General features: G+C 42.9%; 2 protein-coding genes across 2 annotated transcripts in view; both read right to left on the reverse strand.

Moving 5' to 3' along the window:
* The window catches only part of LOC109487032 (importin subunit alpha-3-like), a 32,619-nt gene extending 31,804 nt beyond the window's left edge, over positions 1 to 815 (reverse strand). Inside the window, exon 1 of the mRNA XM_019790968.1 lies at positions 771 to 815. The gene's annotated coding sequence lies outside the window, so the exon portion shown is untranslated. The remainder of the gene's footprint in view (positions 1 to 770) is intronic.
* The window catches only part of LOC109487029 (TBC1 domain family member 24-like), a 29,448-nt gene that overhangs the window by 5,460 nt on the left and 12,519 nt on the right, over positions 1 to 11,469 (reverse strand). The gene's annotated exons all lie outside the window — the stretch shown is intronic.

The raw sequence follows: 11,469 nt of genomic DNA on the forward strand, positions 1-11,469 counted from the left end.
ATTCCGCTGTCTTCTCATAGCCTGTACAGAATTTAAAAGAGTTTTGTTTACAACACGATAACTTAAACCAATCATATGATGTTGGACGACTGCCCCCCCTCCCCAACCTGCATAGTCCAGCCATTTTGGTTGGCAACGTCCCAGTATAACCAAATACCGCAATTTTTCTCGCGTTTTCCGGTCGTTTTCGCCTTATTTTCACCATCAAAACCTTCTGGGTGTAACTAAACAAAGTGTGTAGATATCGGAGGTCATGTTGGTGGTGTGATTTTACGGTCTTTGGAGCTGATCTGTTCGTTAAAAACGCGTAAATTTGTCGCATGTGTTGCTCGCTCAACATACAAGTCGGGCCGGGCGCCATTTTTGAAGTGAAGTGATCGGAAGACAGACGAAAAAAATTACGTCGTCTGCCGACGATTTCTGGAGTGTAACTAACCTAGATGTATAGCAACAAACACAGTCGTGACATCAGGATCATTTTAATCATATCTATGGACAGGAAATCGGACGATTTCGGCAGCAAACCACGAAAGATGTGCGGGGAATTGAATGATAGGTTGTCTCCAAGCCAAAACACGGCGTCATGACTGTCTGGACATTTCTCCCTCGACAACAACGACCCATTTCAGGCTAAGATCTACCACTTACCTCAGCATCACGGCCTTTATGCTTGTAACTTCTGATCCTGTTGTTCAAGAAGTCGGCATAGCTTTCTCCAGACGACATTTTTGGGGAAATCTGAGGGAAATCCTCCCGTTCTCGAGTCTCAACCCAGAAATCCAAAATGCCGGCCAACTTTGACGTCACTGAAACAGCCGAGCGGAAATAGTACAAGGCCTCTTATTAGTCAGTGCTGACCCACCCTGATTCTAAACGATTCCTGTAAAAATCTTTGGTAAACCCATTTGGCCTGTTTCAGACAAAGAATAAATAGGAAATCGCTTACTAAGATATACGCACCTATTTCTATTATGAAGAATAAAAACGTAGTGAAGAGGTAATCCTCGAAAAATCGACCAACCAGGACTACCCTTTCATTCTTCGCACGTTCTTGCTGACTCAACTGGCCGCAGAGCATGCCGGGACAGTTTTCCCGCGAAAGTCACACTGACTCAGGCGGAAGTGATATGACATATTATGTTATGCCCAAAACAGTTTTGCGGAACCACGTAAGGGCCATGCTGTAAAGGCCACACGGACGGAACGTGTGATAGAACAAACATGACAGATTTCAACATCACTGACCTTCATGGAACTGTGTTTGCGCCACCGGAATATAAATGTAAAGTTACATGATGCATACATAGACAAAACCGCAAGGTGCCGCTTAGCGATTGCGTCATCAGCCCCACCCAAAGCGTCCAGCTTTCCTGTCCCCTTCATGGTCAGGTGTCTATGATATTAAAGGTTTTAAACTACTAGTGTACTTCAAAATTCTCTACCTGGTTAAAAAAAAAGGGTCCCATTCCACTCTGTGCAGAGAATAGGGGTGGTGCCAATCTCCAATTCTGTAGCCCTTGGGCCACACAGTTGTGCAATCACTACAGCAGGGGGCTAGCCTGCTGGTAGTGGTGTGTGTCCGATCTTCCCTTACTCTTTCTCACAGATGCTGAGCCGAGAAAGCAGTATGTACAATTTTTAAAAGTCTTTGGGATTTGAATTCAAGCGCCCTCCTGGTTACAAAGCGAACACTCTACCCGATTGAGCTATTGCACGGGTTAGACAGGTTACACTGACCAAAACTTACATTGAGGTAAAAGCTTCCAGTACAGAGTTAGGCAGTCACTACATTTCCCATTTTAAAGGTCACATTTCCCTTACACAATACAATCACTAGTACTGATAGTCTGGGCGTCATTCTTATAAATCCCACGCAAGATTTTCAGCAAAAGTTTTTTTTTTCTTTGTACTAGCGGCTTCGCTTCTAAGACCGACAAAAATCTACAAAGGAGCACAGACCGTTTCAACTTGGTCTTCATTTGTCGACATTTCCAAAGCGTTCATCTTTCTCATCTACGTTTGTTTGGTCAAAGCTGGCGTGTTGTAGACATGCTGTAAACGGATTTCCTATCCAGAGAGGCTAAAGCCTCAGTACAATACGAAATAGTTCAAATGGCTTTAAAATTCTTTGATTCCGAGATAAAGGAGATAAACATCCAAGCAGATGACACTAGACAACTTTCACACGCATGCACTCAAACTTTCTGTAAGTCAATACAAAGTACAATGCAATATTTTGATTGAAAAAAAATCCACGAAATCTTAAGTTTATCTCACGTGGGCGACAAAGTGAAAGAACTTGGGCGTTATTCTCTGAACTGTTCGGATCAAACCGGGACGACAGGCACGGGGGTACACAAGAAGTATTGATGTGCGAATGGTAATGCATTAAACATGTGCTGAAAGGACTAAGAAATCTTATCCGGCATAAATTCGTCTCTGCCTTGACTACACTCTTGAAATCAGACGAATACGAGTGTAAGAAAGGGAGTATTGACGTGGTAGTTTCCTTTGTTCGTATGACACCAACTGCAAAATAATGTTAGCCGCACAAAATTATATATTAGAAACAAAAAGATTCTAACTGTATGTGTCTTCTGGGATGGGAGGATTGTTACTCACGCGAGGTCTCATGTATTTTTAAATGTCTTGTAAAATATTTTTCTTTCATTGTAAAAGTGGCTGCGAGAATATAAGTTGTACCTAACTTGAGTTCGCAGTCACTTAGTCCATGTCTTTTCATTTGTAATTCTCATTGAGTTTCTGAATAAAAAAAAGAAAAAAAAAAGAAAGGGATTATAAACGTCGGGAAATCAAACAGGCAAGGGAATCGGCGACAACCTGTTTGATGTAAGGGGCAGAAAAACTACCCTGTAATCGCGTCTACCCCAGAACCACCTGTAGCTGTCGTATCGTCAACATTAACAACAACTCTTCAGAATCATGGCAGACGACTTCGCAGCCAACTCTGTACCAGGCGTCAGGCCAGACGATTTGTCAAGAGGCAACATGCTGCCAGCAATTCAGAACGTGGGAACTGCGAAGAGTATCTTCAGGTTCCCTGACAGTGATGGCAACGACTGCATCCAGCCATATGCTATTAAATATCAAGATGGCGGTGATGATGATCACGATGACAAGTCTACAAAACATGATAACAACACCTGCATCCAACCGTACGCCGTCGCATATCAAGAGAAAGATAATAATTACGCTGAAAAATCATCAACATTTCAGACCAGCCCTACTGATGGTGAGGTTCAACCATACGCTGTTGCATACCTACACGAGAATGTTGCTTTGGGGTTGGGAGAAGCTAAAACAGATGAATCCTTTCAGAGATCAGAAGCGGCGACAAGCAGCAGCAATGCCATTTCAGTCAACACGGCAGGACAAGACTCATCCGAGGATGATACTGATGTTTTGGCAGGATATGACAGTAACATACACCAAAACCAACGTCTACTCTGCCCTAAACTGACATACACTCGAAGCAACCTGAGCACTGATTCAATGTACACCCCAAATGAAGTGAACCGTGATACAATTTACCCGCAACACGCTGGGAACACCAGCTTGATCTACCGACAATACGCCATGGACCAGGCCCTGACTTACCAGCAAAACGCTGGGAAGACTAATCCGATCTACCCAGGGAACTCTAACCCAGTTTACCCGCAAAACACCATGGATACCAACTCGATCTTTCCACAAACTACCGGGAACTCTAACCTGATGGACGAGCCAAACCTTGTCCCTGAATCCGCAAGGTCAACTGATATTTATGACAAACCCTGCATCCAGCCATATGCTGCCGGGTGCCAGACAGAAGAAGAAGATGATAAAGACAAGAACAAACACAGAAGATGTGATAACAACGCCTGCAACCAGCTACATGCTGTCAAATACAAAGAAAAAGATGACGATGGCAATAACGAACTGACAAAATGGGAAGACACCACTTCTAGCCAGCCATACTCTGTCAGTTACGTATACAACAGCGAAGAACATGATGACAATAACATACACACAAAACGTCGCATCCAGCCATATGCTGTCAAATACCAAGAAAAAGACGATGAGGACAATGACAAACGCACAGAACGTGATGGCAACCCTTGCATCCAACCATATGCTGTTAGATACCAGACTCAATACGATAAAGACAATGGAAAACACGCAGAACACAAGTGTTCAGCAGTTCTCGTGGAACACACTAGCGAGATCAGCCCTACTAATGTCGATATCCAACCCTACGCTGTTAAATACATGTGTCAGGATGACGTGGCATACATGGCGTCGAGTTCAGAAGAAACGCAAACAAAGGAGTCAAGTAACAAAATAAAAAATCTTGCAGACTGCAGCAATGGTTCATCCAATGATGATACTGACACTTCAGTCTTTGTTGGAGACAACAGAAACCTACGCCAAGTACGACATCCCCTGAAGACTCTTCATCCAAATCCAACCCGTGCTCAAAACGTCCTGAACTCTAATCCAACCAACGCGGTACTAAACGCCATGATCCTCAATCGGATGTATGCCCCAAACGCCCAAATCCCGGATCAGAGCAACGCTCAAGGCGCCTTAATCCCCAATCAGATGCACGTGGCTAACGTCCGCCCACAAAGAGCAGACAGTAAGATCTACATTATTTATATGGTGTCAAGCTGTTGTACCGACCATTAATATTTTCTATCTGTCTGATTTTATTACTCCGTGAAGGTGGTATCCTTTCTGAAGGAGTATTGTTTTTCGTTCGCAGCTAAAACACTGGATTCCCTTTGTTTATAGTCGGCATGGGTCGTCAGTTGCTAATGTATGGGGGCTGATTTTAAATGTGTTCGCAGTTAAAGCATATGGTTGTGTCCGTTGTATGTTGTATTTTGTGGTGTGCCATTATGTTCGTGATGATGCGCGTTTTCTTCTTTTTAACATAGCAGTTTTTATTTTGAAGTAAATGCATATTTCAGTAACACCCCTACTTTTACAATCCTGTGGAACAGGCCGTGGTAGGTTAGTAGTTGTCTGGTAGCCGAGGTTCTATAAGCAGACATAGGGTGGTTGTTGTGTATCGTTGCGAGTACGTAAACTTGTATCTGTTGTGATTGTGACTTATGGTTTGCACCTACTACGATATCTTGTAAAATAAATACGATTTTTCTTACTAGTGTGTAGTAAATGAAAGTGGGACATTTCAGCACCAGGGATAGCTGTGTAAGCGGGACTGTCGATTCAGCACCAGGGACAGCTGTCCCTGTGTTAGTGGGACTGTCATTTCAGCACCAGAGACAGCTGTGCTTGTGTCACTGGGACTGGCATGTCAGCACCAGGGACAGCTGTATTTGTGTTTGATATGCAAGATATAAAACTTCACGGAGAATTGTCGCCATTGGGCACTTGTTTTCGTTTGAAAGGTTATCTATATATTGCTATCATGCCTATGTATCTAAATCATTTTAATGCTTAAAAGCATGGCCAACATAAGCGTGGTCAACATAACCATGGTTGTTTCGCAGTAAAGACCGTATATCAATATCTCAATTTAGAAAGGAATTGACAAATGGAATTCATTTCCATCTGTTTGACGTTTCAATTATTGTTGTTATTTTCCAGGACGCAGATATCCTGCCTTGACGACTTTTTTAAAAACAACTATTGTCGTGTTGTTATGAACCGCCGGCGGAATTATCACCGGTGTATCTTTCTACAAGTATGCCCAGGATGTCCAAATGGTAAGCGCTCTGTATCTGTATCTGCCGGTATAACCGTCCCTCGCGTAACGCACGAGCTTCGCAGGCACGCGGCGCTCCTGCTATATTACACCGAACGGTTTTTTTACAACTAGCCGTTAAATATTTAACTCTAAACATGGTTTAAAGCTCCCTGAAATAGTTTTGACAGCTTGGTTAGTCACTTAATAAAGAGACTCTTTTTCCACAACTAAGAGGTTTATTCAGCCGCGACGTTCTGCTGACAGAATTGCCCTGAAGAAAGAGACTGACGGTCACCGAAACGTCGGCTAATAAACCCCTTGTTTGTCTTAATTGAGTCTCTTTATTCATTGTTTAAAGCTTTCTAGTGATGAAGTAACATTTCGTCTTCTACCCTCGTTCTTTGGAGGTTTTCCGTCTCTGTGGAATCTCATATGATCGATACTTTTTACACGTAAAACAGCAACCTAACATCATTCAATCGGTCTTCTATTACAGCCAATTACAAGTTTTACAAATGGCCTTTTCTGGACAACAGAAACAACACAGTCATTTACCCCCTCCAGCTCACAAGGTAACGTCATTTGATTTTTTGTACAATTACTTTACGCGTGGGGCCGCAATCTAACGACTAGATTCAGTGCACAGTGAACAGGTAACACGTGCACCTAGCTTCAGTGCACAGTGAACCAGTAACACCTAGCTTCAGTGCACAGTGAACCAGTAACACCTAGCTTCAGTGCACAGTGAGACCAGTAACACCTAGCTTCAGTGCACAGTGAACCAGTAACACCTAGCTTCAGTGCACAGTGAACCAGTAACACCTAGCTTCAGTGCACAGTGAACGAGTACTCGAGTAACACCTAGCTTCAGTGCACAGTGAACCAGTAACACCTAGCTTCAGTGCACAGTGACTCACGGATAACACATAGCTTCAGTGCAAAGTGAAGGATAATAATAAATCTTTAGGCTGTCCCACTGACTATATTGCGCATGATGATATTCTACAAGGTGTACAACCAAACTAAAACCTACAACCTTTAACTTAAGGATTATAACAGCTTCTTCAGGTTGCCCTACTGGCTACATTGCGCATGATGGTGCATTCTACAAGGTGTACAACCAAAGCAAGACCTACGTCCAGGCCAGGGAGCAGTGCGCAGCGGACGGGGGGCTCCTGGCCATGCCGAAGAACAAACAGCTCGACGCCTTCTTGTTCAGGCTGAAGAACGCCCTGGTTGGGCCCGGGTATGGATATGTCTGGTTCGGACTGAGCGATGAGCACCGTGAGGGTGAGTGGAAGTGGGCAGACGGGACTCCACACAACATCACCGCCGACTGGGGGAACTGGGTACCGAACCAGCCTGATCATGAAGGTTGCGCACACTACTACGGGTGGATATCGGAAGGATGGAATAGCATGCGGTGCGATTTCTCTAATAAATTCATCTGCCAGCTGGCACAGGGTATGTCACCACAAGTTCTTTCTACTTACGGCTTCATTTCTATAGCAATCTGTAACTTCCATATTGACACTATATGTAAAGTCCTTTGATTTTAAAGGCATCCAATGTAATTTCAGTTTATCATGAGCGCCCCCCCCCCAATAAAGGTATTCATCGTGTAGCTTTTTTTGGGGCTATTTCAGGTAAGAAATGTTGACAAAAATTTGCTAAGAAATGGCAGTAATTGTCAATATTAGACAGAATGTTTTTTGCCGCCATGAACTTGCGTTAGATGTCTTTATGTCTCAGTTTACAATCTTCCCTGCACTTCAGATCCGGCTGGTTCAAATGAAGAATCACGTGATGAAGCCCCATGCGGCATGACTGTGGACGAAACAGGTTATTATTTGTAAAACAGGTGTATAAAAGTTCACCACAGCGGTACATACTCCATGGAGGGGTGAAATATTTGATTTCATGTTTCAAGTGTCGTTCCAACAGGGTATAAGAAGTGGCGCGATGATGGGCGATGTGGCCAAGAGTTTCCTTTAGAAGACGGCAGTCCTGCTGAATGTGACCCTGACAGTGTGGACCCATGTTGCTCCCCTAGAAACTGGTGCGGCAAAACTATTTGGCACTGCGACTGTTGGCATTGTGTCGACTACAGCAAGAAGCCAGCTACACGTCTGTACCCTTCATAATGTTGTTATTTTTCCTCGTATCTGTGTCTGTGAACAGTACTGGACAACTGGATGATTATGTCTCATAACAATCTTCCCTGTACTTCAGATCCGGCTGGTTCAGATGAAGAATCGCGTGATGAAGACCCATGCGGCATGACTGTGGACGAAACAGGTTATTATTTACTCTTGCTATTATTCTCGTTTGCTTTTATTCTTGCCATAGGAAGGCATTTGACAGTGTGTGGGGGATGGCCTGTTCTACTCGTATAAGTTGCAAAATGATCCTGAAACCTGTTTCTTAATGACTGGACGAGACGCTCTTTGAGCAACAAAATGTCAGACTGCCGTGAACTGAAGCTAACGCCCCCAAGCATAAATCCTGACGGATTGTTGATCTTGCTCCAGTCTGCCCAGGAAAGCTTGACGGATCGGACTACCGCGGCAACCTCTCCGTCACTAAAAGTGGGAGGACCTGCCAGCGATGGGATTCCAACACTCCTCACTTTCATCACAACTACTGGCCGGGGACGTCAGGGCCGGGGACTGACCCTGACGTGGCCGAGAACTACTGCCGCAATCCAGACAGTGACGAGACCACTCTGTGGTGTTACACAACGGACCCTAGCACACGCTGGGAGTACTGTAACAACCCGACATGCCTTATCTAACTTACCTTATATATATCAAAACATAATTTTGGTTTATCATATCTTCGTTGGTACTTTATCAATTTCATTGTTATATATTTAAGTTTACCGAAGGAAAACATATTGTTTTTGCTCAGTTTCTTCATCCTATTTTCTTCTTCTCCAAACAGTGACCAATGTTGTATCTATTACCATGGTAACTAGTGTTGGCTTACATCATGTTGCAATTTTATAGCAGGAGGGACTTACACTCCTGTCTGATCATATACTAGTATATGAATGTGTTTGAGTAAGAATCAACAGAGCAGACCATATGTGAAGGTAAACATTATGCATTTGCCTTGCAAATGTTACTTTTCTAGTTTATTGGAAAGTTTGTAAGACACATTGCCACAGTTGTCCTACATTTGTGAATCTGACATCAAGGTTAACTATGTGAGTGGTCGAGAAAACATTTAGTGCTGAAAATTCCCTGCCAAGACATCGCTGGATATCAGCAGTTTCCGTACTTTTTCTCATAAGTTTAAATGAAATTGACTCCTTTTCACTTATTTGCATTTATAATATTCTGTACCATGTAGGTGTTAGCCAAGAGTGTTTCACTTGATCAGTAGACTGTAGTATCAGAGAATTAAGGTACAGCACCTGTAATACTGTTTTTGGGAGATGGTAAAACATCTTTGTCTAGGCGCGACCCCTAGCGGATGTAAAGTTAATAAACACTGCAGCTTCTGACCTCCTGAGGAGCCAAATTGTTCAGCCACAATTTCTACTATCTTACAGCAGCCCAAGGTGTCTGATAGAGACTAATGTGTTACAATTCTCATGTACAAGACTAGAAGATAGAGAATTTCATGTTGGCACGCTTGGGTGACGCTTAATATTGTAAGTTTCGATAATGTCCCGTAGTAGCACAAGATGAACGCATTGCCGTTTCTCTACACTTTCGGAGAGACATCTATGTAATGCTGCGTTGGATGGTCGGGATGTTTGCGTGAACAAAGAATAAAGGAATCATATCATGAATATGCACAATAGGATGCCTAGACCTGTTTTTATTTTTATTTTTTTTCGCCCTGTCGCTTCATATTTTTTCTGAAAAAATCCGAGAACCAACAAATTAAATTGGTGTGGCCTAAAGGAAACAACAATATTCTTACAAACCATGATTTTATTCAGAATTTACAAATCACTAGCAAACTGGAAAAACTGGTTTTGGAGTCACAATGGCCTAATGAAAATATCTGAGTCTGATTTACATATTCACTTACCTATGCTGAAATTTATTGAAACTTTAGGTGTGAAATGATTCAATCTATGAGTTCTAGTATTTCTATTACTGAATTGGGATCTGAATATCAGGATTCCAATCTCCCCTAGGGGAGATAGGGATTCCAATCTCCCCTAGGAGGATTCCGGATCCCCCTGGATTCCAATCTCCCCTGTGACATTATATATATATATATATACTAGTATGCTTTTTGCTGCTGCAACTTGTGACTGCACGACCGGGCCCCGGGTTGTGACCTTCAAGCATTACAGTCCTCGGCATTACACAATCTCTGATACGTAGTAGCCTGGGCGTTATTCTTATCAATCCCTCGCAGGATTTTCAGAAAAAGACATGTACATGTACATATAAACGTCCCCTTTCTTTCGTGTTTTGCACTATTGGCTTTGCTGCTAAAGCCGACAGACTCTACAAAGAAGCACAGACCGTTTCAACTTGGTCTCCAGTGGTCATTTCAGACGCGCTGATCTTTCTCATGCACGTTTCAGTTTGGTCAAAGGTGGTGTGTTGCAGACTAATTTCCTACAGGCTAAAGCCTCAGTACAATGTAGTATGCAAGACAGTGCGGTTCGAAAATCTGAGCAAGCAGGTGGTCAGTCCTGGTGCCAAATTTTCGAAGCGATTTTTGTCTGTGCTAGCATTTCTACGTCTCGTAGTCTTTGGGAATGGTGACCACCAAGCAGAAAATGTTGGTCTGGGTCAGCATAATTGTTGTCGTGGGGTGCATCCCTCAAAATGGTAAACAAACATTTCGTTGCTAAAAAAAACTTTGCTTACGTTTCGGTGTCTATTAGATATCTGATGATAGACACCGAAACGTAAGCAACATGAGAAAAGTTTTGGTTGTGTTACAAGAAAATCCCTAGGCTATATTCTATGTTCTACCAATCTGGTCAAACTATTTTCGGTAGATGTGTCAACTCGTTGTATAATCAGACACTTAGGGATGGGCACCGGCTATGTTACATGCAAATTATATATTTCAGCATTTAACCGCCCAAATCGTCAAAACGATGTCATACATTCGTCGTGCTAAATGGTATGAAAAATTATTTTTAAGGGGGAAATATGAGATAATTGTTCTTTTGATTTGTTTCATTCGGTAAATTGTTACTGTTATGTTTACTTTTATGTTTACCGAAGGAAAACATTGTTTTTGCTCCATTTCTTCCTCCTCTTCTTCTTCTGTTCCAAACACTAACCTTTGACCTGGCCAATGGCCTCTTTTGTTGACATCTGTCACCATAGTAACTGGTGTTAGGTTACATAATGTTGCAATTTCATAGTAGGCATTTAGGCTCCTGTCACCATATACTTGTACATGTATGTGAATGTTTGAGTAAGAATTAACAGAGCAGACCGTATCCAAAGGTAAACATTATGCATTTGCTTTGCAAATGTTACTTTTCTAGTTTAAGATTATTTTTGATGCGTCACCCGCGCAGGTACTCGATCGACCTTCTCTCTCTTAGTTTCCGTCCACTGACTCCTCTAGGTACAGATTCAAACAGGTCAGAACAGCTGTCCGCAACAACCTACACGTTCGTCGGCAGGTCACAGTTTACCAACGCCCTCTACCGAGATCAAAGCACACTGCAGATGACGACCGATCCACCCGTCAAAGTGGGAACCGATCCACCCGTCAAAGTGGGAACCGATCCACCCGTCAAAGTGGGAACCGATCCTCCC

The sequence above is a fragment of the Branchiostoma belcheri genome, unplaced genomic scaffold (assembly GCF_001625305.1).
Source record: "Branchiostoma belcheri isolate BF01 breed outbred unplaced genomic scaffold, Haploidv18h27 scaffold85, whole genome shotgun sequence".
NCBI classification, from domain to species: domain Eukaryota; kingdom Metazoa; phylum Chordata; class Leptocardii; order Amphioxiformes; family Branchiostomatidae; genus Branchiostoma; species Branchiostoma belcheri.